This window comes from Schistocerca piceifrons, chromosome 10, assembly GCF_021461385.2.
Source record: "Schistocerca piceifrons isolate TAMUIC-IGC-003096 chromosome 10, iqSchPice1.1, whole genome shotgun sequence".
NCBI classification, from domain to species: Eukaryota; Metazoa; Arthropoda; class Insecta; order Orthoptera; family Acrididae; genus Schistocerca; species Schistocerca piceifrons.
Genome location: NC_060147.1, coordinates 126,765,267 through 126,788,093, shown reverse-complemented (window position 1 = coordinate 126,788,093; position 22,827 = coordinate 126,765,267). Strand labels below are relative to the sequence as shown.

At 44.2% G+C, this 22,827-nt stretch overlaps 1 protein-coding gene and 1 pseudogene across 1 annotated transcript in view; one reads left to right on the top strand and one right to left on the bottom strand.

Moving 5' to 3' along the window:
- LOC124718862 (putative defense protein 3) overlaps positions 1-22,827 on the bottom strand; it is a 153,754-nt gene that overhangs the window by 55,367 nt on the left and 75,560 nt on the right. The window lies entirely within an intron of this gene.
- Positions 20,266-20,383, top strand: LOC124719331 (annotated as a pseudogene).

Below are 22,827 nucleotides of genomic sequence, written 5' to 3'. Positions count from 1 at the left end.
TGACCAAATTACCACGTATTCTCAACATCCGCTGATTCACCATCTAACGGTTTCGTTCTCAGTCTTCCTAGATGCCTCTTGCACTTCGATACTACATTGTCATACGCTCTAACCGCTCATCCAGACCCCCTTATTCTTCGACCACAGGGACAGCATGCCCCAGTCCTTCAACCTGCTGGGGGGCTAGTGCCCTTTGTACACCGCGGTCGCTCTGGGACTCAGCAACAACAGTGTCTGACTAAAAGCTCACGTCCAGATGGACTGTGAAAATATTGTGGTCAACTTGGCTTATAGATACGGCTGCAAAAGTCAAGAAAAGTCTCACAATGTACATGGATTGGATAAAAATTGGGAAACACCGCGAAAATGCCTGGTTCGACATAAATGCAGACGCTACCCAAGTCTGCAAGTTGCAACGTTGTATTTGGCAGCGAACGGCACCTGTACAGTGGCCACAGTACGTTGCAAGTGTCAGTCTCGTTCAGAACAGTGTTCTGTGTAGTTGTAGGTCTATTATGTCCGAGCTAAGTGAATTCAAACGAGAACAAATTATTACTGGTGATCATACGCTATTTGCTTCCATAAGCAAGGTAATCGAAGTGTTCGTTGTTTCAAAGGGCACCGTATCGAAGATTTATAGGGACGCCTGGGACGGAAGTGTGTGTTGAGTGAGCGCCACAGACGGTCACTGATGAGGATCGTGACAAAAGATGAGACAAAAGCAGATGCAAAAGCCAATTCAGAACTGAATGTCGCACTTGCGAATCCTATCAGCACCAAAACAACACGAAGGGAACTCCATTAGAAGCAAAGTGCAGGAGGAACTGGAATCCCAAAACCAAATACCAGGGTTAGACATATGAAACCGGAACTTGATTGCAATAATTACACGTCTGTTGTTTGAAACTGTTAAACAATGTGTTCCATTGTGGTCTTCAGTCCAGAACTGGTTTTATCCAGCTCTCTATGTTACTCTATCCTGTGCAAGCTTCTTCATCTCCCAGTGACTACTGCAACCTACATCCTTCTGAATCTTCTGGGCTCCGTCTACGATTTTTTTCCCTCCACGCTTCCCTCCAATACTAAATTGATGAACCCTTGATGTCTCAGAATGTGTCCTACCAACCCATCCCTTCTTCTAGTCAAGTTGTGCCTTAAATTATTCTTCGTCCCAATGCTATTCAGTACCTCCTCATTAGATAAGTGATCTACCCATCTAATCTTCAGCATTCTTCTGTAGCACCACATCTTGAAAGCTTCTATTCTCTTCTTGTCTAAACTATTTGTCGTCCATATTTCACTTCCATACATGGCTACAATCCACACCAATACTTTCAGAAAAGACTTCCTGACACTTAAGTCAGCCATTGCCAGTCTACATTTTATATCCTCTCTATTTCTACCATCATCAGTTATTTTGCTCCGCAGATAGCAAAACTCATCTACTGCTTTAAGTGTCTCATTTCCTAATCTAATTCCCTCAGCATCACCCGTCTTAATTCGACTACATTCCATTATCCTCGTTTTGCTTTTGTTGATGTTCATCTTATATCCTCCTTTCAAGACACTATCCATTCCGTTCAACTGCTGTCTCTGACAGAATTTCAATGTCGTCAGCAAAACCAGTGTTTTTACTTCTACAGACGTTCAAATGTGTGTGAAATCTTATGGGACTTAACTGCTAAGGTCATTAGTCCATAAGCTTACACACTACTTAACCTAAATTATCCTAAGGACAAACACACACACACACACACACACACACACACACACACACACACACACACACACCCGTGCCCGAGGGGGGGTGGCGGGGGGCGGGGGGGGGGGGGGGGAGATTCGAACAACCGCCGGGACCAGCTGCACAGTCCTTTCACTTGTTCTCCATGGATTTTAATTCCTACACCAAATTTTTCTTTTGTTTTCTTTACTGCTTCCTCAACAAACAGATTGAATAACTCCTCCCCCAATGCTTCCTTATAGTGCCCATCGACTCTTACAACTGCTATGTGGTTTCTGTAAATATTGTAAATACCCTTCAGTCCCTATATTTGACTCCTGCCTCCTTCGAAATTTGAAAGAGAGAATATTTTATACAAAATAGTCTCCACTGCAGTTTATACAATTCTCCCACCTCTCCAGCAAGGTATGAATGCCATACCAAAAAAACCTTCTTCTGAAGCGAACCAATCAGCGAGCCATTTTCGTACATTTTCATACGAACTGAAGCGTTGTTCAGCGAGAGCGTCTCCCAGTGATGCAAACAGATGATAATTGGACGGAGCCAAGCCTGGAGAATAAGCCGCAAGCCCTGGTATTTCCCAACTGAACGCCTCGATCGTTTCCCTGACACGTTTTGCTGTGTGTGAGGGGGCGTTATCATGGAGCAATATGACTTTGTTTTGCCTTTTTCCATTTTCCGGTCGTTTTTGAGGTAATGTGCGATTTGCTATTGGTATCGATCAGTGTTTACGGTTTCACCAGGTTTTAGCAACACGTAATAACGACACGCTTCTGATCCCACCAAACACAGAGCAGATGTTGACAATGTGAAAATTACCGAACTATCAGTTTAATAAGCCACAGCTGCAAAATATTAACGCGAATTCTTTACAGACGAATGGAAAAACCGACCTCGGGGAAGATCAGTTTGGATTACGTAGAAATGTTGGGACACGTGAGGCAATACTGACCCTACGACTTATCTTGGAAAATAGATTAAGGAAAGGCAAACCTACGTTTCTAGCATTTGTAGACTTAGAGAAAGCTTTTGACAATGTCGACTGGAATACTCTCTTTCAAATTCTAAAGGTGGCAGGGGTAAAATACAGGGAGCGAAAGGCTATTTACAATTTGTGCAGAAACCAGATGGCAGTTATAAGAGTTGGGGGGTATGAAAGGGAAGCAGTGGTTGGGAAGGGAGTGAGACAGGGTTGTAGCCTCTCCCCAATGTTATTCAATCTGTATATTGAGCAAGCAGTAAATGAAACAAAAGAAAAGTTCGGAGTAGGTATTAAAATCCATGGAGAAGAAATAAAAACTTTGAGGTTCGCCGATGACATTGTAATTCTATCACAGACAGCAAAGGACTTGGAAGAGCAGTTGAACGGAATGGACAGTGTCTTGAAAGGAGGCTATAAGATGAACATCAATAAAAGCAAAACGAGGATAATGGAGTGTAGTCGAATTAAGTCGGGTGATGCTGAGGGAATTAGAGTAGGAAATGAGACAATTAAAGTAGTAAAGGAGTTTTGCTATTTGGGGAGCAAAATAACTGATGATGGTCGAAGTAGAGAGGATATAAAATGTAGACTGGCAATGGCAAGGAAAGCGTTTCCGAAGAAGAGAAATTTATTAACATCGAGTATAGATTTGTCAGGAAGTCGTTTCTGAAAGGGTTTGTATGGAGTGTAGCTATGTATGGAAATGAAACGTGGAGGACAAATAGTTTAGGCAAGAAGAGAATAGAAGCTTTCGAAATGTGGTGCTACAGAAGAATACTGAAGATTAGATGGGTAGACCACTTAACTAATGAGGAGGTATTGAATAGAATTGGGGAGAAGAGGAGCTTGTTGCACAACCTGTCTAGAACAAGGGATCGGTTGGTAGGACATGTTCTGAGGCATGAAGGGATCACCAATTTAGTATTGGAGGGCAGCGTGGAGGGTAAAAATCGTAGAGGGAGACCAAGAAATGAATACACTAAGCAGATTGAGAAGGATGTAGGCTGCAGTAGGTACTGGGAGATGAAGAAGCTTGCACAGGATAGAGTAGCACGGAGAGCTGCATAAACCAGTCTCTGGACTGAAGAGCACAACGACAAGAACAACCTTTCTGATCCCACCAAAAACAGAGCATTGTCTGCTTCCCAAAGCGATTTGGTCTTGCACTGGATGTCGCTGATTTGTCTGGATTCACCACGAGTTGAAACGCTTAGGATTCTCAAAATAGATCCATTTATCATCACCTATTAGACGCAGAAACGACTTTCTTTTCTATCTAGCGCGCAGCATTTCACATGTGGTCTTTCGAATTGCTTGCTGTCTTTCATTCAGATCATTCGGAACTCATTTTCCCACATTCTGCACCTTTCCCATAGCTTTCACGGAAGAGAAACGGCTCACTGCGCCACATTCAATTGTTCCGCAAGTCCCTGTTGAGTTTGAGTGTCATCTTCATCCAATAAGACCTGCAGTTCGTTGTCTTCAAACTTTTTCGGTGGTTTCCTGCGCTCATCGTTTCTCACGTCAAAATCACCACTTTTGAGCTTTATGAACCAGTCGAAACACTGTGTTTTTCCCAACAGCGTGTTCGCCGAAAGCTTCGACAAATATTCGAAGCTATTCTGCAGCAGTTTTCTTCAAACGAAAACAGAAAACCGGTGGTGTCCGCAAATTGTAGTTCGTGGGCACAAAACTCGACATGTTTACGGGATTGAAACAGATACCGATGTATGGAACTTGGGTTACTGTGTGTTGACATTCATCGTCAGCCGTTACTGGAAGCGGATAGCGCTGCAGACGCGGTCTCATGGGCCCACCATATATGGGGAAATTCCGGTTTCATACTTCTATACCTGGTATAAGAGATGCAAATGGCTGTAACAGGAAAATGTTGTGCTGAAACCATAAAACCAGGACAAAGGAGCAACCGAAGAGAGTCATTTGGTTCGGTTGAGTATTGTTTCACACGATTGTTCAGGCGAAGAGCAAAACATGGTGGGATATGGAGGGCCACAGACAGCAAGGGCCGACAAGTGCGAGAATTGTTGCACAATCAGCTTAACACCTCATTGACCCAAGTTGCCGACAAGAATAATATACAGAAGAATGGAAAAGGAAATAGAGGAAATTGTTACGTCACTATCGGTTTGGTATCAGGAAAGGTAAAGGCATTAGAGAGGCAGTTCTAATGTTGCCGTTGATAATAGAAGTAAGACTAAAGAAGAATCAAGGTATGTCCACGGGATCTTTCGACCTAGAAAAAGAGTTAGACAGTGTCAAATGGTGCAAGATCTATGATAATGTGAGAAACAGTGGTAAGCTACAGAGAAAGACGGCCAACAATCAAGAGGGAACAAAAAAATGGTTCAAATGGCTCTGAGCTCTATGGGACTTAACATCTCAATTCATCAGTCCCCCAGAACTTAGAACTACTGAAACCTAACTAACCTAAGGACATCACACACATCCATGCCCGAGGCAGGATTCGAACCTGCGACCGTAGCGGTCGCGCTGTTCCAGACTGAAGCGCCTAGAACCGCACGGCCACACCGGCCAGCAGTGATGTTGTGCCCACATCGTCCAGTACTGGTTGTGTGAGCACAAGAATGAATTGTCACATCTCCCCTGGTCAGTGCAGTTGCCTGGTGTCAATATTATTGTGGTCTCGCGTGATCGCTATCCACGATGGTCGCATCCGTGTTTGGCGACATCGCGGTGAACGCACATTGGAAGCGTGTATCCGTCATCGCCATACTGGTGTATCACCCGGCGTGATGGTATGGGGTGCCATTGGTTACACGTCTCGGTCACCTCTTGTTCGCACTGACGGTACTTTGAACAGTGGACGTTACATTTCAGATGTGTTACGACCCGTGGCTCTAACCTTCATTCGATCCCTGCAAAACCCTACATTTCAGCATGATAATGTACGACTGCATGTTGCAGGTGCTGTACGGGCCTTTCTGGATACAGAAGATGTTCGACTGCTGCCCTGGCCAGCACATTCTCCAGGTCTCTTAGCAGCTGAAAACGTCTGGTCAATGGTGGCAGAGCAACTGCCTCGTCACTATACGGCAGTCACTACTGTTGATGAACTGTGGTATCGTGTTGAAGCTTCATGGGCAGCTGTACTTGTACACGCCACCCAAGCTCTGTTTGACTCAATGCCCAGGCGTATCCAGACCGTTATTACGGCCAGAGGTCGTTGCTCTGGGTACTGATTTCTCAGGATCTACGCACCCAAATTGCGTGAAAATGTAATCACATGTCAGTTCTAGTATAATATATTTGTCCAATGAATACCCGTTTATCATCTGCATTTCTTCTTGGTGTAGCAATTTTAATGGCCAGTAGTGTATACCTTTGTCCGTAACTGCCTTATTACGTCATCGTATTCTTCGCAATTGAGCGATGGTGGCTCGGGACGGTTTTTCGCACCCGTCCCGGAGCGCAAAATTTCGCACGGACTGTGGCTGCGAGGGCCTCCGTCAAAGGGCCTTCCGCAGGCGGTGCTGATACCCACGCAGTTCAAGAGAATGCGAGCGCACGGCGGTAATGAGCTGGCTCAGGGCTCAGCGGAATTAGCCGCCCGAGGGCGCAGGATGCAAAGCACGTCAGCCGGAAAGAGGGGAGCGGCCAAAGCGCGTGCAAAAGAAGCCACTGCACACTCTCTAGTCTCACCGTGCTGCACGATCTCAGCGAACAAAATATGCTGCCCGACAAAAGTAGTGACGCAATCCCAGACACGATCGGATGTCAACGTATCTTCGTACGTGTCCATACCACGTGCAGGTAGGTAAGTGAGTAGAGTTGCAGTTCTGTGCGGCCGGTAGAATGCAACCAGGGTGCATTAGTGTTCTTTATGTTTACTGTTATTACCACTCCTGGTAGACTATACATTGGCGTGACAAAAGTCATAGGATATATATATATATATATATATATATATATATATATATATATATATATATATATATACTATTGGCCATTAAAATTGCTACACCACGAAGATGACGTCCTACAGACGCGAAATTTAAACGACAGGAAGAAGATGTTGTGGTATGCAAATATTAGCTTTTCACAATATTCACACAAGGTTGGCGCTGGTTGCGACACAAACAACGTGCTCACATGGGGAAAGTTTCCAACCGATTTCTCATACACAAACAGCAATTGACCGGCGTTGCCTGGTGAAACGTTGTTGTGATGCCTCGTGTAAGGAGGACAAATGCGTACCATCACGTCTCCGACTATGATAAAGGTCGCATTGTAGCCTATCGTGATTGCGGTTTATCGAATCGCGACATTGCTGCTCGCGTTGGTCGAGGTCCAATGACTGTTAGCACAATATCGAATCGGTGGGTTAAGGAGGGTAATATGGAACGCCGTGCTGGATCCCAATGGCCTCGTATCACTAGCAGTCGAGATGACAGGCATCTTACCCGCATGGCTGTAACGGATCGTGCAGCCACGTCTCGATCCCTGAGTCAACACATGGGGACGTTTGCAAGACAATAACCATCTGCACGATCAGTTCGACGACGTTTGCAGCAGCATGGACTATCAGCTCGGAGACCGTGGCTGCAGTTACCCTTGACACTGCATCACGGACAGGAACGCCTGCGATGGTGTACTCAACGACGAACCTGGGTGCACGAATGGCAAAACGTCATTTACCGGATGAATCCAGGTTCTGTTTACAGCACCGTGATGGTCGCATCCGTGTTTGGCGACATGGCGGTGAACGCAGATTGGAAGCGTGTATTCGTCATCGCCATACTGGCGTATCTACCGGCGTGATGATATGGGGTGCCATTGGTTACACGTCTCGGTCACCTGTTGTTCGCATTGACGGCACTATGAACAGTGGACGTTACATTTCAGATGTGTTACGACCCGTGGCTCAACCCTTCATTCTATCCCAGCAAAACGCAAAACCCCACATTTCAGCAGGATAATGCACTACCGCATGTTGCAGGTCCTTTATGGATACAGAAAATGTTCGACTGCTGCCCTGGCCAGCACATTCTCCAGATCCCTCACCAGAACGGCTGGTGAATGGTGGCCGAGCAGCTGGCTCGTCACAATACGCCAGTCACTACTCTTGATGAACTGTGGTATCGTGTTGAAGCTGCATGGACAGCTGTACCTGTATATATATATATATATATATATATATATATATATATATATATATATATATATATATATATATATATATATATGACGGCGGTAGTATTGGGTACACAAGTTATAAAATGGTAGATCTCTGGTGGAGCTGTCTTTTCTACTCAGGTGAGTCATGTGATAAGGTTTCCAACGTGATTATGGTCACACGACAGGAATTACCAGATGCCTTATGGTAGTTGGAGCTAGATGCATCGTACATTCCACTTCGGATATCGTTAGGGAATTCAGTATTCAGACATCCACAGTGTCAATGTACCGAAAACACCACATTTCCGACATCTCCCCACGGACAACACAGTGGCCGACGGTCTTTGCTTAACGATCGAGACAGCAGCGTTTCTGCAGAGTTGTCAGTCCTAACAGACAAGCATCACAGTGGGGAATAAGCGCAGAAATCAACCTGAGACTTACGACGAACGTATGTTAGGACACAGAGGCGAATTTTGGTGTTAACGGGCTATGGCAGCACACGACCAACGCGAGTACTTTTGCTAACAGCATGACTTCGGCTGCAGCCCTTCCCCTGGGCTCTTGGCCATACTAGTTGGACCCTAGACGACTGGAAAACCGTGACCTGGTCAGATGAGTCCCGATGTCAGTTGGTAAGGGCTGATGGTAGGGATCGAGTATGGTGTAGGACTCCTGAAGTTATGGAATGGAGTTGTCAACAAGGCACTGTGCTAACTCATGGTCGCTTCATAATGGTGTGGCCTGTGTTTACACTGTATAGGTTGGATCACCCAGTCGAAATGAACTGCTCGTTGACTGGGAACAGTTATGTTCATCTACTTCTAGATCATTTAAGCCATTCATGGACTTCATGTTCCCAAACAATGATGTGCCTTGTCACTGGGCCACAATTGTTTGCCATTTGTTTGAAGAGCATTTAGGACAATTCAAAAAAATGTTCAAATGTGTGTGAAATTTTATAGGACTTACCTGCTAAGGTCATCAGTTCCTAAGCTTACACACTACTTAACCTTAATTATCCTAATGACAAACACACACACCCATACCCGAGGGAGGACTCGAACCTCTGCCAGGACCAGGACAATTCGAACGAATCATTTGGCGACCCACATCGTCCGACATGAATCCCATCAAACACTTACGCGACATAATCGAGAGGTCAGTTCGTGCACATAGTCCTGCTTATCAGTTAAGAGCAGCTACAGGGGCAGCATACCGGGTAGCTCATATTTCTGCAGTGTTCTTCGAATTACTTGTTAATCCATGACACGTTGAGTTGCTACATTACATTGGGCAAAAGAATGGTCATCACAATATTTGGAGATATCCCATGACTTTTGTCACCTCGGTGTATATGAGGCGCGACCAGCGTCGGATATTTAGTGATCACATGTAGATGACACTCGCGTGAGACAGCAATATAAGCGCCTAACAGAGTTTGAAAAGGGCCTCATGGTAAGTCTCCATTTGGTCAGCTGGTCCAGAGCTGCGATACCCATATTGGTGGGGCATTTTGATGCACCAGTGGATCAGCGTTGGATTGAATGGGAATATGTGGGCCCACATATTGGGCATCAACGTCTACCACATCTGGCCAGCACAGAGAAGACTCGCCGTTTTGTGCACCAAGCCCATCGTTATCCATTTACACCAGTGGCTACCATTTGAGAATAAGTAATGGACACCCATCGACACTCTGTGCCATCCCGCACCATCGGTCGGAGACTGCAGCAGCCATCCTGGGGCATTACTGTACCACGTCTGGGCTGTTGTCAACACCACGTCACATCTGGTTTTGGGGTCGTGGCGTGACCAGTGTAAGTGTGGACTGCTGATCATAGTCGTTGCTCTGCGTTTAGCAATAAATAGCAGTACTGCACTATCCAGAATGGCCATTGTCGCCGAGGGGAGCTGCAGATAGGATCCATTCTTCTATGTTTTTCTAAATAGGTGCAGATGTTTCGCTCCTAGTGTCACACGATCTGAAGCCATTGGGTTTGACTTACAGTCATATCTGATAGTGAGCGATGTAACTGTTACCGCACGGTGGTACGTCTACATCTACATGATTACCCTGCAATTCACATTTAAGTGCTTGGCAGAGGGTTCGTCGAACCACAATCACACTATCTCTCTACCATTCCACTCCCGAACAGCGCGCGGGAAAAACGAACACCTAAACCTTTCTGTTCGAGCTCTGATTTCTCTTATTTTATTTTGATGATCATTCCTACCTATGTAGGCTGGGGTCAACAAAATATTTTCGCATTCGGAAGAGAAATTTGGTGACTGAAATTTCGTAAATAGATCTCGCCGCGACGAAAAACGTCTTTGCTTTAATGACTTCCATCCCAACACCCGTATCATATCTCTCACACTCTCGCCCCTATTACGTGGTAATACAAAACGAGCTGCCCTTTTTTGCACCCTTTCGATGTCCTCCGTCAATCCCACCTGGTAAGGATCCCACACCGCGCAGCAATATTCTAACAGAGGACGAACGAGTGTAGTGTAAGCTGTCTCTTTAGTGGACTTGTTGCATCTTCTAAGTGTCCTGCCAATGAAACGCAGCCTTTGGCTCGCCTTCCCCACAATATTATCTATGTGGTCCTTCCAACTGAAGTTGTTCGTAATTTTAACACCCAGGTACTTAGTTGAATTGACAGCCATGAGAGTTGTACTATTTATCGAGTAATCGAATTCCAACGGATTTCTTTTGGAACTCATGTGGATTACCTCACACTTTTCGTTATTTAGCGTCAACTGCCACCTGCCACACCATACAGCAATCTTTTCTAAATCGCTCTGCAACTGATACTGGTCTTCGGATGACCTTACTAGACGGTAAATTACAGCATCATCTGCGAACAACCTAAGAGAACTGCTCAGATTGTCACCCAGGTCATTTATATAGATCAGGAACAGCAGAGGTCCCAGGACGCTTCCCTGTGGAACACTTGATATCCCTTCAGTTTTACTCGGTGATTTGCCGTCTATTACTACGAACTGCGACCTTCCTGACAGGAAATCACGAACATCACAGACATCCCGAGTCGTTATGTGTTACCTCTGGCGCAACGGTATCATTGTGCCATTTTTTAATAGCACAATGCTTGTACACACACGGCACATGTCTCTGAGCTCTTTGCATGATGTTGAGGTTCCTCCGTGATTAGGGGGTCCCCATGATGTTGAGCTACTCCTGTGGCCAGCAGTGTCCCCATATCTGTGCCCAACAGAACATATCTGTGCCCAACAGAACATATCTGTGCCCAGCTCCACGTCAGTTCTCTCCCAGAGCCAGTGTCCAGCATCAGAATTACCATTTGCAACAGTTCCGGGCCAGCTTGCCTCAGTAGAGTATCTTTCTCGTTTTTTTTATTTACTTGTCTTTATTTAATCATCATTCTTTTGATTGGTCCTCCTCTTCTGTGCCAACCTTTTCATCTCAGAGCAGCATTTGCAACCTGTGTCCTCAATTATTTGCTGGATGTATTCCAATATCTATCCCCTCCAGAACACCTTCTACTAATTATATATATATATATATATATATATATATATATATATATATATATATATATGTGTGTGTGTGTGTGTGTGTGTGTATGAAAAATTTGTAGCGTAGGTCCAGGGATATGGGGATATATAAAAGTGAAATATTGTTGGCAAAAATTCCTAAAAGTTCTTGGCCGATTTTCTTCACATTTTTACACAGCCCTCTAAAAATCATTCGGACGGTCATAGACAATATATTTTTAATACATGTGGTATATAGGTATCTTTCTACAATAGAAATGGGATAAGTTCCTGGCAAAAATCTCGTAAAGTTCTTGAGTGATTTACTTTAAATTTTTACACAACTGTCTGATAAACCTTCAGACGGACTTAAGCTATGTATATATATGAAACACTGTACCGGCTTTCTGCTAAAACGGACTGCAAGAAAAAAGTCATGTGCTGTGCTCTAAAAAAAGGGAGGTTTAGTTTTCTTTATCGCAGCCAGTTTTGACTGCGATGGCAGGGCTCTTAAGCCATTAGACAAACTGGTTGTGTTATGTATGATTCTTTCCATTTATATATAATCTTAAACATAATTTGCATACAATGTGCAGTTTAGCTTTATTCCTCGCAGTCTGTTTTAACAGAAAACAGGAAAGTTATATTTATGGCTTGGCAGGTTATGATCAGGACACTACAACGAAATGTGAATCTTCCGAAACTTCGTAATCTTATACGTTCGGAGATTAAAATTATGTGAAATACGGCCATTGAAGCTACTGCTCCCCAGTTACAGCATCTGTGGAGGTCTGTCATACCCTGTGTAACAGTGATCCCAACCTATTCACCCAAACGTTTTAAATGTCTGCAGTACCTAAAAGGTTCAGGGAGAGGGCGGAGGAGGAGGGGGAAAGAGAAGGGGAACGAAAAGAACATAGAGACTGGGAAGGAGGAGAGGAATGAGAGGGGATAGGAGAAGAACGCCAGAGTGAAGGAGGGGAGGTGATGAACAGAGGCAGGCGGCGAGGTGGTGGAGGGGGAGACGTACAAACAGACGGGGGGGGGGGTGGAACAAGATTGGGAGGCTCGTCTAATTCCCCCAGGTACCTAGCAACAGCAAAGCATCGCTGCATTCACTAGTATACAGTATTAGCTAACCGGGCAATGCTTCGCAGTAGGCTATTTTTCTTTGTTAAAAATTACGTTCGGATTGTTGTTAATATGACTGGTTGTAACATTGAAATGCCATTTTCGGTCAATATTCTCACAAAAATCTATTATTTCATGTAATTGAAGCTTAAAAATTATAAAATTTGAAAATGTTATCAAGTGATCGAAAACTCTATGTTACTGTCTAAAGCTCTGTTTAAGAATATGGCGAAGCTATACGTGTATTGTTAGCAGTGTTAGCCGAACTTAGTAGAAATTTTCCGCAACTTTCTTACAAACAGTTTAGTTATCTAGTGATGAAAAACGCATTTACAAGTTTTAAGTAATTTTGGAACGGAAAATAGGATGAGGAATGCAAGACACTTTTCAATTTCGTTTTATCCAGACGTGTTTCAGCAGTTTTTGTGCTATCTTCAGTGGGTTATTTTATTTCCTTACTTACATGAAGCTATGGGGTATTCATGCTGGTAGACTGCTACACGATCTACAACTTGTCATGGCATTGATGTTGTAGTGTTTTCTCATATGTTTTGTCAAGGTGAATACGCTGATTTCTGTGACTTATCAGCGTATTCATCTGTGCTAAAACATGTCTGGGTAAAAAGAAACTGAAAAGGTGTCTTGCATAAGGCGGAATTCCTCGTCCTATTTTCATAGCAAGAACAGACATAAGAAGACCTACAACATCACAAGATGTTTGTTGGAAAGAAATTTTGGGAAGGCTGATAGTGGAAAGCTTTGGGAAGTTCAAGCGATCAGGGTCTCTTCGCTCTTCAATAACAATCTAGTGTTTTATCTTCTGCTAGTAACTGCACTGTAATTAAAATATACTTACATTTTAAAGCTAATTATTGCTAGAAATATTTATATGCGACTTGAGAAAAGAATGTACTTTTTGTGGGAACAGACGCACTCTGAAGACACTACAAAATATTATAAACTATAAACCTGTGTGTAAATAAGGATTGCTACTTGGATTTAGCTGTCGTTTATCTACCCACTGCATTTCGCTTTGAAAGGAACATCATCCTCAGTGGGCACACCAAAAATTTCATAGTATGTACGCGCCTATCAGTTACAGTTCGGATTCACATTAATTCGTACGTATATGTAAATCCATTTTACGGAACTGTCACTTTTCAGAAATCGTTATGCATGACGTCTTTCGCTCGGTTACAAAGGGCGTGACAGGATAAATTCTGTTAGTTGCACTCTCGATTTTTCTGCTTATTGTATGTGTTCAGGGATTTGAAATTTGCTTTCGGTAGGTTGTTCATTCTTTCTGTGACACATAACACCCGCAAATTATGTACAAAGGCACGCCGTTAAAGGAATATTTTCATTTTTATGTACTCGGAAATTGGTAGCAAGCTGTAACAAACCGAAAACTATGACATATGTCGAAATGTCGTGGGTATGCCTTTACAATACTATATTCTCCCACAGTACATGTTTTTCTTTTGCTTGTAAAGGGCCTCAATAGGATCCTATGGAGATAACGTTTGGCCGTGCGGTTCTAGGCGCTGCAGTCTGGAACCGCGAGACCGCTATGGTCGCTGGTTCGAATCCTGCCTCGGGCATGGATGTGTGTGATGTCCTTAGGTTAGTTAGGTTTAACTAGTTCTAAGTTCTAGGGGACTAATGACCTCAGAAGTTGAGTCCCATAGTGCTCAGAGCGATTTGAACCATTTTGAGATAAGGCTGTTGGCTACGTACAACTGTATCGTGACATCAGTCGTCACACAGTCAAGCGCAAGATATGCTATGAACACAAAGCGAGGGCAGTTCGTATTCTGCTACTCTGGTTGTGGATGAAAACAAAGGGAAAATAGTGAGATGTCAGTAGCTTTCTCATTGCTATACAGCAGACAGATGAAAGATGCCCCCCGTAATGTTTTAAACTAAACCACAGTATTTTAATCATTTTCATAAATTAACTGCATGTTAAACAACTATAAGCATAGCTTAATACATTATAGGAAACTAAAACCGTATGAAATTTGTGCTGTCACCTAGTACGTCAGAAAAAGACTTCAGTTGGACATGTATCGTTGGCGTGCCATACCGTGAAGTGGTGCTTCGCTGACATAGACTTGGACGTAATTATATTTTATACCTTTGAAATTGCTGAGCAAAACAATTAACAATGAACTAATAGAATAATAAGTTCCATACGGAATGTTTAATTACATCAAAATGATCCTTACATAAATAAAAACATGTAGTGACCACTGTCTCATCTGGATCTACACGAGCGAGGTACAATCACATTTTACAGTTCTTCTAATTCTGTGGAATATTCAAAAACGATTTTTCAGGAGTTTTTAAGCTGCACTGGCTGGCAAACCCTGCGTCGCTCTGGTACTCACTCTGCCAACTTTTCGATTAGAAACGAAAACAAAAATTGAGCTGTGTTTCTAGTGTAATGTAGAGAAAATTTATTTTCAATATATTTGTGGAAACACCTTTGAAATGATGAAATAGTCGTACAAAGAAGTATGGGTGACGTACAAGTGTACAAGCACAGTTTACAAATTTGGGAACATAGTATCAAAAATACCAATTCTTTGTAATTTTTATTAAACTCGGAACCTTTATTATAAACAACATTTTTAGTTATGTGGCCACGAGCCACGATGAATAGAGTTAGTAGCAAAGAAGTAATAAATTTAAACGCCACGCATAATGCTGCACTTTTTCACGCATCTCATTGTTATGACATCACATCTCCTGAACTATCTGTGGCAGCGTGACATAATTTCGCAGGAGCATTTAGCTGCATTTTTGCATACTGTGTGCGAAATTCATTGCGAATACACTTAGTAGCACAGAAGTAATAAATGCCACTACGCTATCTTTCGGCGGACGACGTAGAAAACATTATCAGTACGTTTACTACCCTCCAGGTGGCGTATGCCATATCAAAATCGATCTTGTCTTTGTAGGTGTACTAATTTTTTTTCTAGTAGTCAGTTACGGAAAATTCGATCAGGTACAACGTACATAGTGTGAAAACAATGCAGCAATCAACGTGGGCGGTATTCTTCCACAAACTTTCCACAGATGAGAATGCTCTGCATTTCGTCTGTGCCTGTATCTTCACACAGAAGCCAATGGAAAGCCATACAACCATAAGCGTGGTTTGCCACTTGTTGTTTTAGGTGTTGTAAGTCCAACTCTCATTATCCTAGCCAGTCCTGAAATGCTGAAGAAATGTATACATAGGGAAATACAAAACATGAAGGAGAGCCACAATTGCCTTATATGTTAAGAAATGACGTAATTCCTCCAGCTGTATTGAGGTGTTGGTTTTATTGGCAACTAGTTTCGATGTTGTTACATCATCATCTTCAGGCCCATACTTGTTGACAGTAACCGTATGTGTCTAACACTCAGCTGGAGGAATTACGTCATTTTTAACATATATTATACCAGCTGACGTCCCAAGTCGTCCGTTTTAATTACGGATATACGAACAACTACCTTATGTGGATGCGTTATCCAAAAACAGTAAGTGTGTCTCCAAATGTTGTGAAGGTATCTGCATGTAATGCCTATCTAGCGTTTAATATTGGAAATGTAGGTAGGATTAAGCACGTGCAGAGATTAGGCTCCCATCCAGGTGCATTCTCATTGAAGGTACTCCGAAGCATCGATGAAACACGACTTGACAAAGCCCAGGCACCAGAAGAAACCATGCAGAAGTTGGTTTAACGAAGGAGGCAGGAGAATATTGCCGGAACACCAGGAAGAGAATGAAGATTATGGATCCTGACGGCATTAGTCACTAGAGGTATGGCAACAATATTAAAACATTACATTAAAAATTTGGATGAGATTTGCCGAAGAGCGTTTTTTTCTCATGAATTACGGAAGCTAAGTACTGAATTTTGACACAGTTCTTAAAAATCACTTACTGAATAATCCTATGCAGCACTTTTTCATTAACTAGTTTCTGAGAAATGTTCTTCTTTACTCTACGACGAAAATGGAACACTCTCGGTTAACATGAAACGAAACAATTAATTTGAAATTAACTAAGAGCTTTTGCACTCTTTTTATCAGCTTCAGCTTTAATGCTTAATTAGCTTACGAGAAACGGGACATTATATGTAGAATAGTGATTAAAAATTCAGATCCTTTCAAGATCAAAGTCCAAGAACATTATCAAATAAAAAACTGTACAGAATATCGTACACTACGGTCTACTTAGCAGTCTCAAATTTCAATACTCTAACTGCAGTATTGTAGGCAATGTCGATCTTTAAATGGCAGTATGCATTGGTGTCTACACTTCAAATGGCAGTATGCATTGTGGTCTACATCTTCCCTTAAAGAACCAATCAATTGGTGATTTATCTCAGTGATTCAGTTTGATCGAGACCCAATTGGAGGTTTCGCTATTTTTTGAACTTTTCGTAACTTGTATAAAGTTTACCATTATCTCTTTAATCCCCCGTACTGTGATTGTGTTACAGGTAGGTGATTCTACTCGCAGCGACATTATTTTTTCGCAGATTTGTAGTTTATATGGCACGCGCCACAAATCTCGGATTCGACGCTCAGAGGTGACGATATATTTTTTTTTAAATTTCGATGTGTCCACAGCCGGCCAGCATAGCAATCTACAGTAGTGTGCGGAAGGGTTGCTCTTCTGTCACTTTCAACAATTCTCTTCAGTCATCGTTGGTCTCGTTCTTCCGGAATCGTTTTCCAGCCTCAGCGATGTAGTGGATTTGATGTTTTACCGGATTCCCGATATTCACAGTACACTCGTGAAATGGTCGTACGGGAAAATCCGCACTTTATCGCCAGCTCGGAGATGCTGTGTCCCATCGCTCCTGCACCGACTGTAATACCACATTCAAACTCACTTAATTCTTGATAACGTGCCATTGTAGCAGCAGTAACCGATGTACGTAACTGCGTCAGACTTTTGTTGTCTTACGTAGGCGTTGCCGACCTCAGCGCCGTATTCTGCCTGTTTACATACGTTTGCATTTGAATATTCATGCCCATACCGGTTTCTTTGCCACTTCAATGTTGCTGCCTGTTTATTCACCTTAGAGCAAGATACAGTTCAAGCCAGTGCCGGCCGCTGTGGCCGAGTGGTTCTAGGCGCTACGAATCCTGCCTCGGGCATGGATGTGTGTGATGTCCTTAGGTTAGCTAGGTTTGAGTAGTTCAAAGTTCTAGGAGACTGATGACCTCCGATGTTAAGTCCCATAATGCTCAGAGCCATTTGAACCATTTGCAAATTAGGTTTGTTCTTGTTGTGACTTGGCAAGACAGCCAAGCCACTAGGAGAGGAAGCCGAAAGGCACGCGTTTAAGCTCACGCAGGCTGGCGTGAGGTCTGGAACAGGTAAAGTAATTATACTAGCAAAAGAAGGTACGTAGCTTCTTAAATACTTAACTTTAATCCATAATTGGTGAACATCGGTCTGACGGTACATGCGTCACAAGATAAATAGCAAATGATAATGGCGCCTTGCTAGGTCGTAGCAAATGACGTAGCTGAAGGCTATGCTGTCGTCTCGGCAAATGAGAGCGTAATTTGTCAGTGAACAATCGCTAGCAAAGTCGGCTGCACAACTGGGGCGAGTGCTAGGAAATCTCTGTAGACCTGCCGTGTGGCGGCGCTCGGTCTGCGATCACTGACAGTGGCGACACGCGGGTCCGACGTATACTAGCGGACCGCGGCCGATTTAAAGGCTACCACCTAGCAAGTGTGGTGTCTGGCGGTGACACCACAGTTCTAAATATACAAGGTCGTGAGCGTTGATTCCCTTTGAGATTGGACGTGGTGATTCGATGTTAGTGCAGAATGTCTTTAAGATGACAAGGACGCCACTATCAAGGTTTCACTGAGGTTGATCGCGGTCGTGCGATAGGGCGACAAGAAGCTGGATGTTCCTTCTGCGATACTGCAGAAAGGTTTGACAGGAATGTAGCCACCGCACATGATTGACGCTAGCGGACGTCACGGGTATACACAGGCTCAAGAAGTCCGGGCTGCGGACGGCCACGTGGCACTACCAAGAAGGGAGACCATCGTGTTCGGCGTATGGCTCTGGCGCACCGTGCTGCATCTGCAGCGGCCATCTGGAGCCACAGTGGCACAGTCAGCTGTTACAAATCGATTACTTCAAGTTCAGTTCCGAGGCAGACTCCCTGCAGCGTGCGTTCCTCAGACACCGGACCACCACCATTGGCGACTTCAGTGGTTTCAAGCGAGAGCTCATTGGAGGGCAGGGCGGAGCTCCGTTGTGTTTTCTGATGAAAGCTGGTTCTGCCTCAGTGCCAGTGGTGGCCGTGTGTTGCAGGCCGGTTGAGAGCCTGCAACCGTCCTGTCTGCATGCTGGACACACTGGACCCACAGCTGGAGTTATGGTCTGGAGTGGGATTTTCCATGTCAGCAGGAACACTCTCGTGATCATCCCCCCCTTTCCCCTGACTGCAAAACTGTGCATCAGTCTGGTGATTCGACCTGGTGTGCTGCCATTCATCAACACCATTCTGGGGGTGTTTTCCGACAGGATAACGCTGAACCACATAACGCTGTTGTAACCAAACATGCTCTACGGAGTGTGGGCAGTTCCCTTGGCCTGCTCGATCACCAGATCATCATCGAGCATGCATGGAACATCATCGGACGCCAACTCCAGGCTGCACGGGATTAGCCAAGCGGTCTTAGGCGCTGCAGTCATGGGCTGTGCGGCTGGTCCCGGCGGAGGTTCGAGTCCTCCCTCGGGCATGGGTGTGTGTGTGTTTGTCCATAGGATAATTTAGGTTGTGTGTAAGCTTAGAGACCGATGACCTTAGCAGTTAAGTTCCATAAGATTTCACACACATTTGAACATTTTTGACAACTTCAGCGTCATCCACAAACAGCATTAACCGTCCGTTTATCCGACCGACCAAGTGTAACAGGCACAGACTGACAGACAGCACCTGTAGAACACAATGCATGGACGTTTGCACGCTTGCATTCAACATTCTGACACCATTACTGGCATATTTTCTAAAAAGATGAAGCTCACCCAGTTTCCACTGTTGTAACCCAACATACTCTACAAAATGTCGACATGTTGCCTTTGTCTACTCGATCATCTGATCTGTCTCCAAACGATGCACATATTGAATATCACCGGACAAAAATTGCAGCTTCATCCACTAACAGGATTAACCTGGCAGATTAAAACTGTGTGCCGGACCGAGACTCAAACTCGGGACCTTTGCCTTTCGCGGACAAGTGCTCTACCAACTGAGCTACCCAAGCACGGCTCACGCTCCGTCCTCACGGCTTTAGTTCCGCCAGTATCTCGTCTCCTACCTTCCAAACATCATAGAAGCTCTCCTGCGAACCTTGCAGAACTAGCACTCCTGGAAGAAAGGATATTGTGGAGACATGGCTTAGCCACAGCCTGGCGGTTGTTTCTAGAGAGGCAAAGGTCCTGAGTTCGAGTCTCGGTCCAGCACACTGTTTTAATCTGCCAGGAAGTTTCATATCAGCGCACACTCCGCTGTAGAGTGAAAATTTCATTCTAGGATTAACCTGTATTGACGGACCAAGTGCTACAGTCACGGAACTCCATCGCACAAAAAGATATCTGGCACCTCTGCAACATGAGGCATGCACGTTTCCATGCTTTCCTTCAACATTCTATCGGTTACACTGCTTATTTATGTCCCAGCTTTTCACTTTCACAGCCATCGGCCTTGCCGCAGTGGTAACACCGGTTCCCGTCAGATCACCGAAGTTAAGCGCTGTCGGGCTCGGCCAGCACTTGGATGGGTGACCATCCGGTCTGCCGAGCGCTGTTGGCAAGCGGGGTGCACTCAGCCCTTGTGAGGCAAACTGAGGAGCTACTTGACTGAGAAGTAGCGGCTCCGGTCTCGGAAACTGACATACGGCCGGGAGAGCGGTGTGCTGACCACATGCCGCTCCATATACGCATCCAGTGACGCCTGTGGGCTGAGGATGACACGGCAGCCAGTACGTACCTTTCAAACTTCATGGCCTGTGCAGGAGGAGTGAAATTTCACTTTTACAATTGATTTTTTTCTCGCGCTTACATTAACCTGTGATGTTGCAATCTTAAGAGTGACTTAAACATTTTGCCTAGACAAATGTATTCCCGAAATTTCATTACTCTACGTTAATGAGACAGGCGAAATTCCCTCAGACTTCAAGAAGAGTATAATAATTCCAATCCCAAAGAATGCAGGTGTTCACAGACGTGAAAACTATCGAACTATCAGTTTAATAAGTCACAGCTGCAAAAAACTAAAGCGAATTCTTTACAGACGAATGGAAAAACTGGTAGAAGCCGACCTCGGGGAAGATTAGTTTGGATTCCGTAGAAATGTTGGAACACGTGAGGCAATACTGACCCTACGACTTATCTTAGAAGAAAGATTAAGGAAAGGCAAACCTACGTTTCTAGCATTACTAGACCTAGAGAAAGCTTTTGACAATGTTGACTGGAATACCCTCTTTCAAATTCTGAAGGTGGCAGGGGTAAAATACAGGGACCGAAAGGCTATTTACAATTTGTACAGGAACCAGATGGCAGTTATAAGAGTCGAGGGGGCATGAAAGAGAAGCAGTGGTTGGGAAGGGAGTGAGACAGGGTTGTAGCCACTCCCCGATGCTATCCAATCTGTATATTGAGCAAGCAGTAGAGGAAACAAAACACAAGTTCGGAGTAGGTATTAAAATCCATGGTGAAGAAATAAAAACTTTGAGGTTCGCCGATGACATTGTAGTTCTGTCAGAGACAGCAAAGGACTTGGAAGAGCAGTTGAACGGAATGGACAGTGTTTTGAAAGGAGGGTATAAGATGAACATCAACAAAAGCAAAACGAGGATAATGGAATGTAGTCGAATTAAGACGGGTGATACTGAGGGGATTAGGAAATGAGACATTTAAAGTAGTAAAGGAGTTTTGCTATTTGGGGAGCAAAATAAGTGATGATGGTCGAAGTAGAGAGGATATAAAATGTAGACTGGCAATGGCAAGAAAAGCGTTTCTGAAGAAGAGAAATTTGTTAACATCGAGTATAGATTTAAGTGCCAGGAAGTCGTTTCTGAAAGTACTTGTACGGAGTGTAGCCATGTATGGAAGTGTATCGTGGACAATAAATAGCTTAGACAAGAAGAGAATAGAAGCTTTCGAAATGTGGTGCTACAGAAGAATACTGAAGATAAGGTGGGTAGATCACATAATTAATGAGGAGGTATTGAACAGAATTGGGGGGAAGAGGAGTTTGTGGCACAACTTGACTAGAAGGAATCGGTTGGTATGATATGTTCTGAGGCATCAAGGGATCACCAATTTCGTATTGGAGGGCAGCGTGGAGGGTAAAAATCGTAGAGGGAGACCAAGAGACGAATACACTAAGCAGATTCAGAAGGATGTAGGCTGCAGTAGGTACTGGGAGATGAAGATGCTTGCACAGGATATAGCATGGAGAGCTGCATCAAACCAGTCTCAGGACTGAAGACCACAACAACAACAACAACACGTTAATCATCTTTTGCTATTGGCTTTTTTGCGTCAGTGTTTTTTCTTCGCAATTCTGACTTGTCTTTTTGCATCATAGTTCAATACCAGTTCCTGTCCCGTACATCTAGCATGCCGGAAGTAAGCAAATATTACAAGCTTTCGAAAAAATAATGGTGCTGGGTGGTAAATCTGACACGTGTCTGACAGCGATGAGGTAATACGGAACCTTCCGAGGGTGCAGGAGTTTGACAGCAGATGGGTCTGGCAGGTGCAGCGAAAGAACAGCTTTAGGGCTACGCTCCAAAGGTTCCGCATCTGGCCTGAGCTTTCCGTGTGCGGGAATGGAAGGGCGTAATGCTTTTTTTTTTTTTTTTTTTTTTTTTTTTTTTTTTTATGCCCGTAGTTCCGGCTTAAATAGCTCTGCTCTCGGGGGAGAAAGGCTGAGAGAGAGAGGGAGAGGGACAGAAAGGGAGGGAGTGAGAGAGAGAGGGAAGTGGGGGAGGGGGAACTAGGGGGACAGAGAGAGAGGGAGAGAGCTAGAGAGAGAGAGAGAGAGAGAGAGAGAGAGGGGGGGAGAGCGGGGGGGGGGGGGGAGCTAGAGAGACAGAGAGATAGAGAGAGAGTACTTCCTGGTGGAAAATCCCTAACAGCAAAAACCGGCGCCCAGAGAAACTAGTGTTTGTGCGTAGGGTCATACAACAAACTTTCCCTTTGCGCAGAAAACAGAACGTTGTGCAGTCACCTAAAGGATGACCAACCGTG